This window comes from Struthio camelus, chromosome 2, assembly GCF_040807025.1.
Source record: "Struthio camelus isolate bStrCam1 chromosome 2, bStrCam1.hap1, whole genome shotgun sequence".
In the NCBI taxonomy this organism is placed as follows: domain Eukaryota; kingdom Metazoa; phylum Chordata; class Aves; order Struthioniformes; family Struthionidae; genus Struthio; species Struthio camelus.
In genome coordinates this window covers 136,127,484-136,138,561 of record NC_090943.1, presented here as the reverse complement: position 1 = coordinate 136,138,561, position 11,078 = coordinate 136,127,484, and the positions used below count along the sequence as shown (strand labels likewise).

General features: G+C 40.8%; 1 long non-coding RNA gene across 1 annotated transcript; it reads left to right on the top strand.

The window, feature by feature from the left end:
- The first annotated feature begins 246 nt into the window (after positions 1-246).
- LOC138066211 (uncharacterized) lies at positions 247-9,071 on the top strand. The gene is made up of 3 exons (XR_011139454.1): positions 247-772; positions 2,403-2,465; positions 8,707-9,071. It is a non-coding gene; the product is annotated as an uncharacterized lncRNA (long non-coding RNA).
- Positions 9,072-11,078: the final 2,007 nt, after the last annotated feature.

Sequence of the window (11,078 nt, the reverse complement as noted above, 5' to 3'; positions counted from 1 at the left end):
GTCTCACTTTATAATATTTCTTCAGAAACTGATACGGTTATCAACAACAGCAGAGATTATCAACTCAAGAAATTATAATGACCGTGTGGCAGTGTGTTGTGTAGCTCAAGCGTGCTGTGCAGGTTCCCTTAGGCCTGTAGGACTAACCTTTTCTCAACTTTGGACCCTAAAGAGGGGAAAATTACTGTCTGCTGTTCTATTATTCTCACAAATACCATGACAGGGCCTGCACAGTCTCTGATGTCCACAGTCTATGCCTGCAGGGCAAACGTCACGCTGGGGGCTTAGAGGATTTCCAGCAAACAGTCATTCCAGACTGAAAAGTCCCTGTATTGCGATCTGCTGAAATATAGCCTTAGTAAATCAAAGATGCAATTTGGGGGAAAATTTGTGCCTGCTTTTTTATTATGATCATAATTTATCTTTGGTTATAATAGCACCTTCAAGATTTTCCTCATTAACATTATGGGCATGATAAAATTACTGACTGTTATTTTTATTGGAAAGAATGAACGTGTGAGACATGGTACGGTCCCAAACACTGTGCTTTACAGACAAGACGGACAAAGACAGTGCTACTGGGACTATCATTTCTGTGTATGCTTCAGAGAACTCAGGCGCACACTGATTATGGAAAACTAGGACAGAGCCAGGAAATGATTTCAAGTCTCCTGAATCCCAATATGTCAAATGAGAGACCAACTTCTGCTATCAGTGTTTCTGTGATAAATGTGGTGATAATTCAGGTGGAAAACAGGCGGAGAAAATGCAAGTGAGTAGCATTTTATTTAATCAATTTGACAATACAATCTGTTATTTGTCCATTATTAAATTAGAGCTTTTTTATTTTTTTAGCATCTGTTTTGGATTATTTATGTCTTTTTAATTCATGTAATTCAAAACAGTCTCTGTTCAAGACATAAAGGGCTAAACTGAACCTTTAGGCCGTACACTACCAGGTATTATATATCCCTTCCTTGGCTTTCCTTATGTGTCTGCCTTCCCTTGCCTATCAGTTTCCAGGTGCTGGTGAGAGAATGCGCTTCTCTCTTGTGTGGTATTATATCCCTTCTGTGATCAAGTGGGAAAGAGGTTTACATGAAATAAAAATCCAAAATTGTGTGCTTTCTAATGTTCCGGTCGGTACTCTTGGAGAAGAGAAGACCCCAAAACAGTAACGTAAGGACAAAATATTACCCAAAATATCAACAGTTTAACACTTTTCTTTTTTTTTTCTTTAATACAAAACTAATGATTTTTTTTCCTATTACATAGATGTTCAGTTTTCTTAGACTGGTAGCCTGCAGGTTTCTTTTTAGAAGCATACTTCCAACAGGCTATCTAAGCCATGTAATACATCACCTGACTAGGACTCAGTCACAGTTTTTTTCATTTCTAACAGTGAACATCCGCAGTCCTTCACATAGTACAGTCTGTTCTTGGCCATAGGGTTTCATTCCACAGCATCCTGCAACTGCAATCCTGCAGTGCAGGGAGTCACAACTTCTGCTGCTTCCAGTTCACATAAAGACAAAATCCAGCGGACAGCTGCATGAAAAGAAAAAATCTGACTTTTAAAGAACTTGGAAATCTCATATTAAGCATCTTAACTCACTTTTCCTTCTTCCTGTGATTATACAATATTGAGCAAATGTAATTTTCCTAAATATTCTAGCGTGCTCTGTAGGTACTGGCAGGTACAAGGATCCTAGCACACACAAAGTGGGGTTAGAGGATCAGAGTGAGACGTTTGCATCCTACCTTTTTCTGTAAAAAGTGCATCCCCCACGTTTATCCTGACTCCTACCCCGTACTAGGTAAGGAATATTTATCTTATTATTGCCACAGAAATGTAGTCCATGGAAACTGAGAAAATCTTTGAAATGCTTTTCTGTCCAATAAATCAAAGCTTCAAAAATAAGAGGAAGAAAACTCAGGACTATTTATAGACTGGATGGTAGTTTCCCAGAGGAGATGCAGGAAAGGACCTGGCTATGACTTCCGTCAGCTAGTTTAGAGTGTGTCTGGCCTGTGCAGCTCTTTAACAGACTTTTAAAGGGACTGACCTTTGTAGAGGAAAATCCCACCATTTACCCTTATTTCTGCAGTTCCCGTCTCCTCTTACAGACTTTTATCAAGACAGCTTGCAGCGCTAAGTTAATGCAGTGAAACATTGCCTATCCAAATGATACCTCTGAGAGCAGGAGGAGTGGTGGAAGAGATATGTGTGGCATCATATGTATAAGGCAGAGCTGGGACCAGAGCTGCCCAACAGCTGAGACTCTATTTTCAGGATATATTACAAAATGTTAAGTGTCCAGCTTAATATTTCCATTCCAAGTCTTTCACTGTGAAAGTAACAGTAATAGAAATTAGTAACAAGATAGAATCTTGTTTTCTAGGTTGGAAAATTGGCCATCTGTGGACATCTTCCTTCTACAAGCAATGTTATCCTCGCCTGCCAGGTACTTTTCAGTTTCTGCAAAAAAGGACTCCATAGACCACAGTCTTCTTTACTGGATAATCCTAATGCCACTAAAGAAGAAGATGGAAAAAATGCCATGGTTGATTTCAATGGAGGATGAGCCTTATATTTTTCATAGTACCCCTGTCATTCACTGAACCTTTCCATCTGCCATTCAGTTCCAATGAGCTGCAGGGCTATAGTTCAATTCTACCTGTACACCTGAAAAAAAGTTAATATCAAATAATTAAAATTACGTTCAATATTTTATCACGTTTTCTTTGCTGTTTCATCATGATTTCTAAACATACTTCATTTTTATATTCTCTGATCCACTTAGCATGCACTTGGTGTTTATTATTACTAGATTTCATGAAATTTTTTCGAGAAAGAGAGCATGGACACTAGCTGTTATTTTTTAGTGATTATTATCTGAACAAATCTAGATCTGTTAACTTCAGAGAAGCTGAATTTACACTCAGGCCAAATTAAATCTGGGTTACTCGTATCCCTGTCAACTTACATGAATCCCTTAAGTTCTGTTAAAGCCTACAGCCTCCTCCATTGCCACGGTTTTCAGTTGCGTTTGCATCTACACCACAGGGAACACCCACTGAATTATGCATCTCTTACGCTTTCTGTGTCGAGTAAGAGCAAGTAAGTTGCAAAGTAACAGCAGGCACTGAAGAAATAATGTAATTGCATAAAGGCCTCTTAATCTTGTAGAGTTCAATATATCTCTGAGAGTACTTGCTTGTCTACTTATTTTAAAAAAGAAGAAATGTCATTTTTCCTGTGGAAAGAATCATTTTCAATGCTGTTCATTGCATACACAGTATAATCCATCTCAGGTTGCACCCAGGTTTCGCTCTGGAGGCTGGTCACATAGGGAGTTGTTCAATACACACCTGTCCTTCGATTTTGCTGACTGTGATCCTCCCTTTCATTCCCTCTCCTTGGGAAAGAGCTATGCACCAAGCCTCCTCCTGCCTCCTAACAAGAAAAAGGTGACACATGGCACTTTCTGCTCCCATTGAGGTCTTAGCATACATGCAGAGATCCGCCTAGGACAGATGGAGCCTCGTGAGCCCATTACAGGGTTTGGGGAGAAAGCAAGGAGCACACTTTGGCTCTTGCAGGCCTACAGAGGTTATGGATGTGCAAGAAATGACACAGAGCCAACTTTTTTTTCCACCCACAAATCTTTCACAACTACTGTTACGTGGGAGTTGTGGACTCCCTGCTATCTGGCTCCTTTTGAGGCTTTTCATATGGATGGGCCTTTATTTCTGGAGATCTTCCGTAATCTTTAACACTTAAAGCCTTAAGGTAATGCTTAAAGACAACCCAGAAGAGAGTCTTATGACTCTCAGAGTATTACTTGCTGTGGTGCAGAGTAGAAGACATTATCCTCAAGAGATTGTTCTGTTATGTTCCATAATTTGGGACATAGTTTATGCTACATAGCTTTTGGAACTAGTCCTCCTTTTCCGCAGGAAGAATAGAAAATGAAATGAGTCACTTCTCCACAGAGATATGTGCCCACTAAAGCCATATCCCATAAAACTGGATTATCTGGAGTTGTGTCATTTAAGTAAACATAAGCAAGTGAAACCAACAGATCTGTTTATTATTAGGTTTCCCACTGGCCATAGCGATAGAAAATGAGAAAACATTCTAAAATATCAGTTGGAAAGGAATCTATGAGAGGTATGAACCAGTGGAGAACAAATACACAAATGGAAATTGTGTAATCCCAAAACTTTTTGCCATTAAAGGAACTGTGTACTCACTCAGGTGTACAAACTCAGGTCTGGATGGCCCCTGGAAAATAACTGGCCTTTCTTCCATTGCTGTTCCCATGCTTGACACAGTGAAGGTGGCCAAAGAGTCTCACATGCAACATCTTTGCAATCATAAAGTCTTTGCTCTGCTCTCCTGGCACTGACTGCTGAGCTGCTACAACCTGTTTGCTGTTGACACTGTTACTCCCAGCAAGCATGAGGATGCTTTCTGAGCAGGGAAAATAGGGGGAGAATAACCCCTCAGATAAGAAGGCTGGAGTGATGAACCGTAAGTGAAGATTAGAGGAAACAAGAGCAAGTAAGAACAAGAGTGAGAAAGAAAAGAAAAAAACGTTGGCCTCCATTTCCAGCAGAAAGGAGACAAAGAGTCATTAAAGAGGAAACTTGCTATCACATCTTAGTAATTTTAGAACTTTGTGTTAATTGGTAACATAAATCCAGGCATAACAGAACTGCATTTTTTTGTTTATCTCTTTCTTAGAAGGGACATTTCTTACAGCGAACAATAAATTGCAGAGCCAGAGCTTGTGAAACAACCAGTATTTCTTTAGGTTCAAACAGCCAGACTTCAACTTTTAGCATAGCCTGAATGCATAAGTAGGGAACACATAAGTTCTTGGGATAGCCTCCATCTTGGTTGCTTGCAGTAAAAAGTTAAAGGGTGGCTGTTTTATCTTGAAGAAGTTTCTCTAGTTGGCTCAAGACTTCTTTATAAAAAAGATCTGTCTGTGTATGGAGGGGGAGGGAAAAGAGAGAGAACGGATCTTAACTGTTTCATGCCTTTGAAGCAAAACTAGAGAACTCTTTAGTGGATAAATCTTATAAAGATATAAGCTGCTATAACTTCCTTTAAACCTGAAGAGGGAGTTGAATGAGGAGTTCTGTGCCCAGGAATATATGTCTACCCATTATTCAAGCATAAGATCAGCAGACAGTAAAATTAGCAAAACTTAATGGCTGTAAAGGTAGTTTCTCCCTCCCCCAATCTTTTCTTACTGAAGCCACATGGGGAAACTGAGGATTATTTCACAAATACTGAACTTTTCACTGGGAAAGCTTCATCTGGAATTAATTGTACCATTTACCCACACACCCACAACCTTCTTCCTAATTGCTATTTTCTAAACATAGTCTTTTAGTTCACGTTCATGAAATTAATTAAATAAGCACATTGAGCATTCATTTAGTAATCTCGTGTCCCTTGTAAATTGTACTAAGCTTTGCATTTTCAGGCACAAACTGTGCAAGCTTTCCCCTAGTGACGAAGCGATGTGCACACGCCAACAGATATTCAGTGTTTGAATCCAGGTTGCTATATAACGCCATCGAAACCAGAGCAGACAGGCTGCAGGAGAGCGGGTTTTGGCTCCCCTTCTCCTCTCGCCTGCTTTGTTTGCACCTCGCTTTCCCCATCGTGGGTCCGTGGTGCAGCTGCCAAGGCTGCTATCTGCTATCAATCCACCAGGCAGCTATCACCCTAGCAACAGCTAGCAGCCTGCACCGGGCGAGAGAGAGCTGCCTGTGTGTTCCTCTAGACCTGGGAACATCTGCAGGGTCCAAATTATTGCCATATGCTGGAGTAGCCCTCCCTGGAGCGGCAGGGAAAGGCCTGAGTTGTGCTCGCAGCACTCAAAGCATGTTCAATTCTCTCTGAGACCGTTCCAAGGAGAAGGAGAGCAAAAAAATACCATTAATACGGAGGCGTTCCTTCAAGTGCTGCGTTATACCCAGGTCGGCGGCAGTAGCCCCTGAGGGCGATGGCAAAAATTCCTTTTCGGAGCAGAACCAGGGAAGCAGTCATCAGTCAGATATATTGCCCAAAGCTATTCATTAGTGCTGTAAAACTTTTTTTCTCATTGTCTGCAGGTTTCATACTGCACTATCGGATTACAAGCAAATAAGCAATATGTGTTCTAAAGGCATTTGGCAGAAATGTCTCAGAATTTATTCATTCACATAAGATCTTGATTAAACATCACAAACTTGGAGGCAATTTACATAAGAAGCTTTTTTTTTTTTTTGAAAAATTCTCCCTCCTCCATTCATTTTGGTGAATCCAGAGTAATTCTGTCAAAACCGGTAACATCAATATGGGTTTGAACCATCGTATCTGAGAAGAGAATTTCGCTCATGGCATATGTTAAATGATGATGAGTATGCTTTGATGATGCATATACTTTTGTATGCAAATGCATTTACTCACCCATTCTCCTTCTCATATTATGTTTATTTGCATATTATTATTTAAATCAAATAGACTGTTGGCATCAAAGTTATGAAGTTGAGCTCCCTCAAAATAGAAAATGTCAGTAATAAGCTACCACTTTAATCTGCTTCCTTATCCTTTACATTATGATACAGTCGTAAAGAACATGGTTGTATGTAATTTTGACACTGGAGCCTTACCCTATTCAGTCCTCTACTGGATACTTTAACAATGTCAGTGATAATTCAGCCTTTATGCACTGTTTATCTTGTTCTCACTAGTTCAGTTAGTGGCTGAAGGGGAGTGTAGGGCCAAAAGCAGAAAAACAATCCTTTAGAGGAAAACAGCTTTGAAAAGACAAAGTCCTGAGGGAATTACTGTAACAGATACTGTATTTCTTTCTTTCTCTCTCTCTCTCTCTCTCTCTCTCTTTTTTTTTTTTTTTTTAACCTGGTAGCCAGATGTAAAATCAGCTATTTAATCCTTGTAAGTGCATTGTCTCATGACAAAGCTCTACCTTTTTTTTTTCTTTAGTTCCAATCTTTTGAACAAGTTCAGAATCTGTCCCCAAACGGCCTTCACTCTTTGGGCTTTCTCAGCTTTCTCTGTGCTTGTTTTCTTTTTGTTGTTCTTTTTTTTTTAGGTAAGTAAGTGGAACAATGTTTCCTTAAAGGCCAGCCAAATAGAAACTATCACAAGATATACACGCAAAAAGCACCATACCAGGCTCTCAGACTGTAGGACTGGGGTGTTCTCAATGGCTTTTGGAGTATGCCCAAGACACTTTAAACAGAGCCTGCAGCATCCTTGCCGAACTCCACATGATTGCTATTTGACTTCACTTTTTTTTTCTGAACTACATTGGTCACCCTCATAAGGAACTAGAACTTTTGAAAACCCTTTATTACAATCCAGAAGGTCATTCAGGCGTGTAAGGCCAAATTCTTCTGTCGTTAGTTGTGCTTTAGAATTCAGTGGCTTTTTGAAGAGTAAAAGCTACTAAATGGGAATAAGAATGTCAGAGTCCTTATTATCACCATTTAGACACCAAATCAACATGGAAATCTTGGTATAAAAGCGGCAGTCAAGCTAATGCAACCCCTTCTCAAAGCAGCACATGAGAGCTCTTTGGCTGTTCTGAATATTTTTCCTTTGGGGAACTGCCATATGATAAGTTATTTTGATTTGTTTGTCTTGTGTTCCATTTCCATGGAAATGACTACCGTCTTCAAGGGGCAATGGTAAAATCAAATTCAAAGTGGTCTGTCAATTTATGTTCTTAATTATTCATATCTTGCCTTCAGGTTGTAGGAAAGAGGGAGTCACAGCAACTATGCACATTAATATTCTCAAATGTTTTGAGTCATGCAGTTTACAAACGTTAAGGAATAATTTTATGACAATACATCTGTGCTATGAAATATTCCAGTTGTAACTACTAGTACCTGCCCAGGGTCAAATTTTGAAGTGAAATTTAAAGCATGATACGAGCAAGTCAGTTTTTTGCATTCATACTCCCTGAAACATTCTACCAAAGTATACGACAAGGCAGACTCTTATATCAGACACTTCAAAGAGAGAAATATGAGTACAGACCAATTAAACTTAACTTTTTCACCTTCTTTGAGTATTTCCAGGTTTCTTTACTACTGTGTATGGCAAGACACCACGTCTGATAATCGTTGGTGATCTCTTCTGGTTTTATAAAATTATTTCTTATTTCATTATAGTTGCATTTAGATACTTTCCTGAAAAGAAAAAGAGATCCATTGGTAGAGTCTGAGCAAACATACTGTAAAAGACTATTAAGTTTACAGCCTTATCACAACAGGAGAAAAACTGAGGCCAGAAGCTTTCTCCAGGTCATCCAAGTGAGCTTCAGGTTTAAGCCTTGAGCTGGAGTTTCCAGTGCTTTATACACTGGGCTCCACCATTTACTCTCTTTTTATTGTATAATAATAATGTTTGTACCAGGATCTTCTTCCCCAGAATATACAACGGTGATAGTAGCAATAGGTGGGGAAATCAGAGCCACTGCAAAAAGGCAGCAGGAGGAAATGGATAGGGAGGAGGTGACTTCAGGCCCAGCATACCCTGAAATAAGAGCAAGTGCAATAGCAGACTGTCACCCCTGGCCATAAGGTGTATGCTGTGCAAGAGGTTAGGGAAGAAAGAGGAGAACGGATAGTGACATTGGAAATCTCCATTCTTCTCCCTTTCCCTTCTACCAGCCCAGAATGGCAGCTTCCTGGTGCTTCCTCTGCTGCTATCGGAAGAGACAGACATGACCCACAGTGAGCAATATTCAAAATACTGAATGCATCATTTCCAGGTGGCGAATGGGATCAATGAGCTAGGAAGCTTGGAACCAAGCAACTAGAAAGCCCCTTGGCCATGGAGTGGAGTCTACAGGAGCTGATACAGAAGACATGTAGTTTCTGCTTTTACCTGTTCTGCTATATCTGAATTTTATTCCACGATATATATTTCATAGTAACATGTGCCAATAAAGTTATCCTAATGTGACATATCTCTACTAGTCCATTGACTTATCTTGTAGAAGAGCAAGCTATACCAGCCCGTCGTATATCTCCACAGCCAGGCTATGACATTCTCTTGTACTGGGAACCTGGGAGAAGTGCATCTTCCTATACATTTACCTCTGCTTTACATCAGCTGCTGTGGGAAAAGAAACCCTCAGGCCCAAGCCTGCGTGTGAAAGTTTGCCATCTATGCTGTTAGGGCACACTGTTAACGCGTTCTGAGTTTCAAGCCAGTTTACACTGGCAGAACAGTTCATTTGTCCCCAGGTAACTTAAGCTGTTCTGGCAACAGCAGAGTTTTGCCAGCATAACTGAATCCATACAAGGGGTTTATGCTGTAAAGTTGCATCAGTCACGCCCTTGCCTGACATAGCCACGTAGGTGGCTACGGAGACCAGGAGCCAGCTTGAAACCACCCAGCTTCCCTGTAAGTCAGCACCCTGTTTGCACACGCTGTTGCTTAGTGCCAGGCAAGCACATGCTTAGATGCCCACGGAGCCCGCAGAGAAGTCAAGGACTAAGCAGCGATGAAAGGCAGCATGAAAACAGACTGCAGGAGCAGCTCAAATTTCCAGTGACTGCTCTGCCACCAACACGGAGCTCCAGCCCAAGAGGTGTGAACAAGTTGTTGTCCTGCAGCATTTCTAGGTGATCTCAGCTACTTGGGGGAGGTGACAGCTTTACCACTGGTGTGAAACAGATTTCTTGCCTCCTTAAATAGAAATGTTCCTTCCTTCTCCTTCAGTGTAAATAAACAAGAGCTCTGCCATCTCTTGGGCACCTTTTTTAGTAAGGTAGGCTTCTGATCACACTCCACATGCATTCTCCTTCTATATTCACAGTCTACTATGGACAGGGAAGCGTATGTCATGGAGTAGTGTTTCACTGACAGAAAATAGCTGCTGAGTTTATGCTTGTTCTTCAGAGGGTTTCATGGAGAATGGCAGAATGGCAACATCCCACCCTATATATGGAGAGAGACTTTCATCTCTACAGATCTTCCCTTTTGAACAGAGGGGCTCTGCTACTCCTGCAACATCACTCCCATACCACACCTGGACTCTGTAGTTTCTGCTCCTGAGTTGTGTAGAAGAAAGCATGACCTGGAGGGAGAGTTATCAGCTGAGACACTGCTCCCACTTGGCCCTTGGGAGAATTCCAGGAAAAAGAAATCTCTGAGAGTATTAGTTCCCTTGCAGCTCCCCTACGGCCATCTCTTCATTGGTCCTCAAGGCTGTGATGACCTCAGCTAAGCTCTACAATGTGGCAGTAGAAGGTTTCTGCTACAATACTACAGACCTGAGGAGACCGAAGGGTCAGGAGCTATGGTCCTGCTAAGCTTTCTCCATGGGATGAAGACAATGTAAGGTACCCTAACTAATTTTATAATGTTAGAGGCAGTTTACTTGAGATGCCAGTTTAAATCAGCCTATGCTATAACGTATAGAAGCCTTTCAAATATCCAGCTTTTGATCCACAGCCTCCAGTTATGTTCTCAGCAGACTGCTGGGATTCTTAGCAGTGGTCACATCATCTATACTGGTGTTCTGCCGTTGTAAAAATTCCATTACTCAATCACAGCATTCACAGCAGTCACAGCATACACAGCATTCAACTTCCCGTATGAAAAATGAATGAACTAGGTAAATATTTATAGCACAGAATTTGCCACAAACTTAGCTCAGTTTCCATTTTCTCAATATCCAGGTCACTGCTTTTCTACCAACTTATTCATTATTTGGGGATCTCTTGTGATTCTTGTGATCGCAGAAGGATGGTTTATGAACCATCTTGTGACTTTTAACTGATAACTGAATTTTGAAAGGGGATAAGGCTGGTGTCTGCTTGGGGTGAGTTGGCACCAGAAACCCCAAAAGAGGACTTCTGAAAGGGAATTTAGGTGGTGCATAGCCCACTCTTGACAGTGCAAGAGCACATTCTATTATTTGAACTCTGTGATTAGCAAATAAAGCAACACTGTTTTAGCTTGATCCGCAGCATCAGTCCAAACGAAATGTAATTTTATTCTGTCAAGTTAAAGGATGCTGCATATTGTTTAA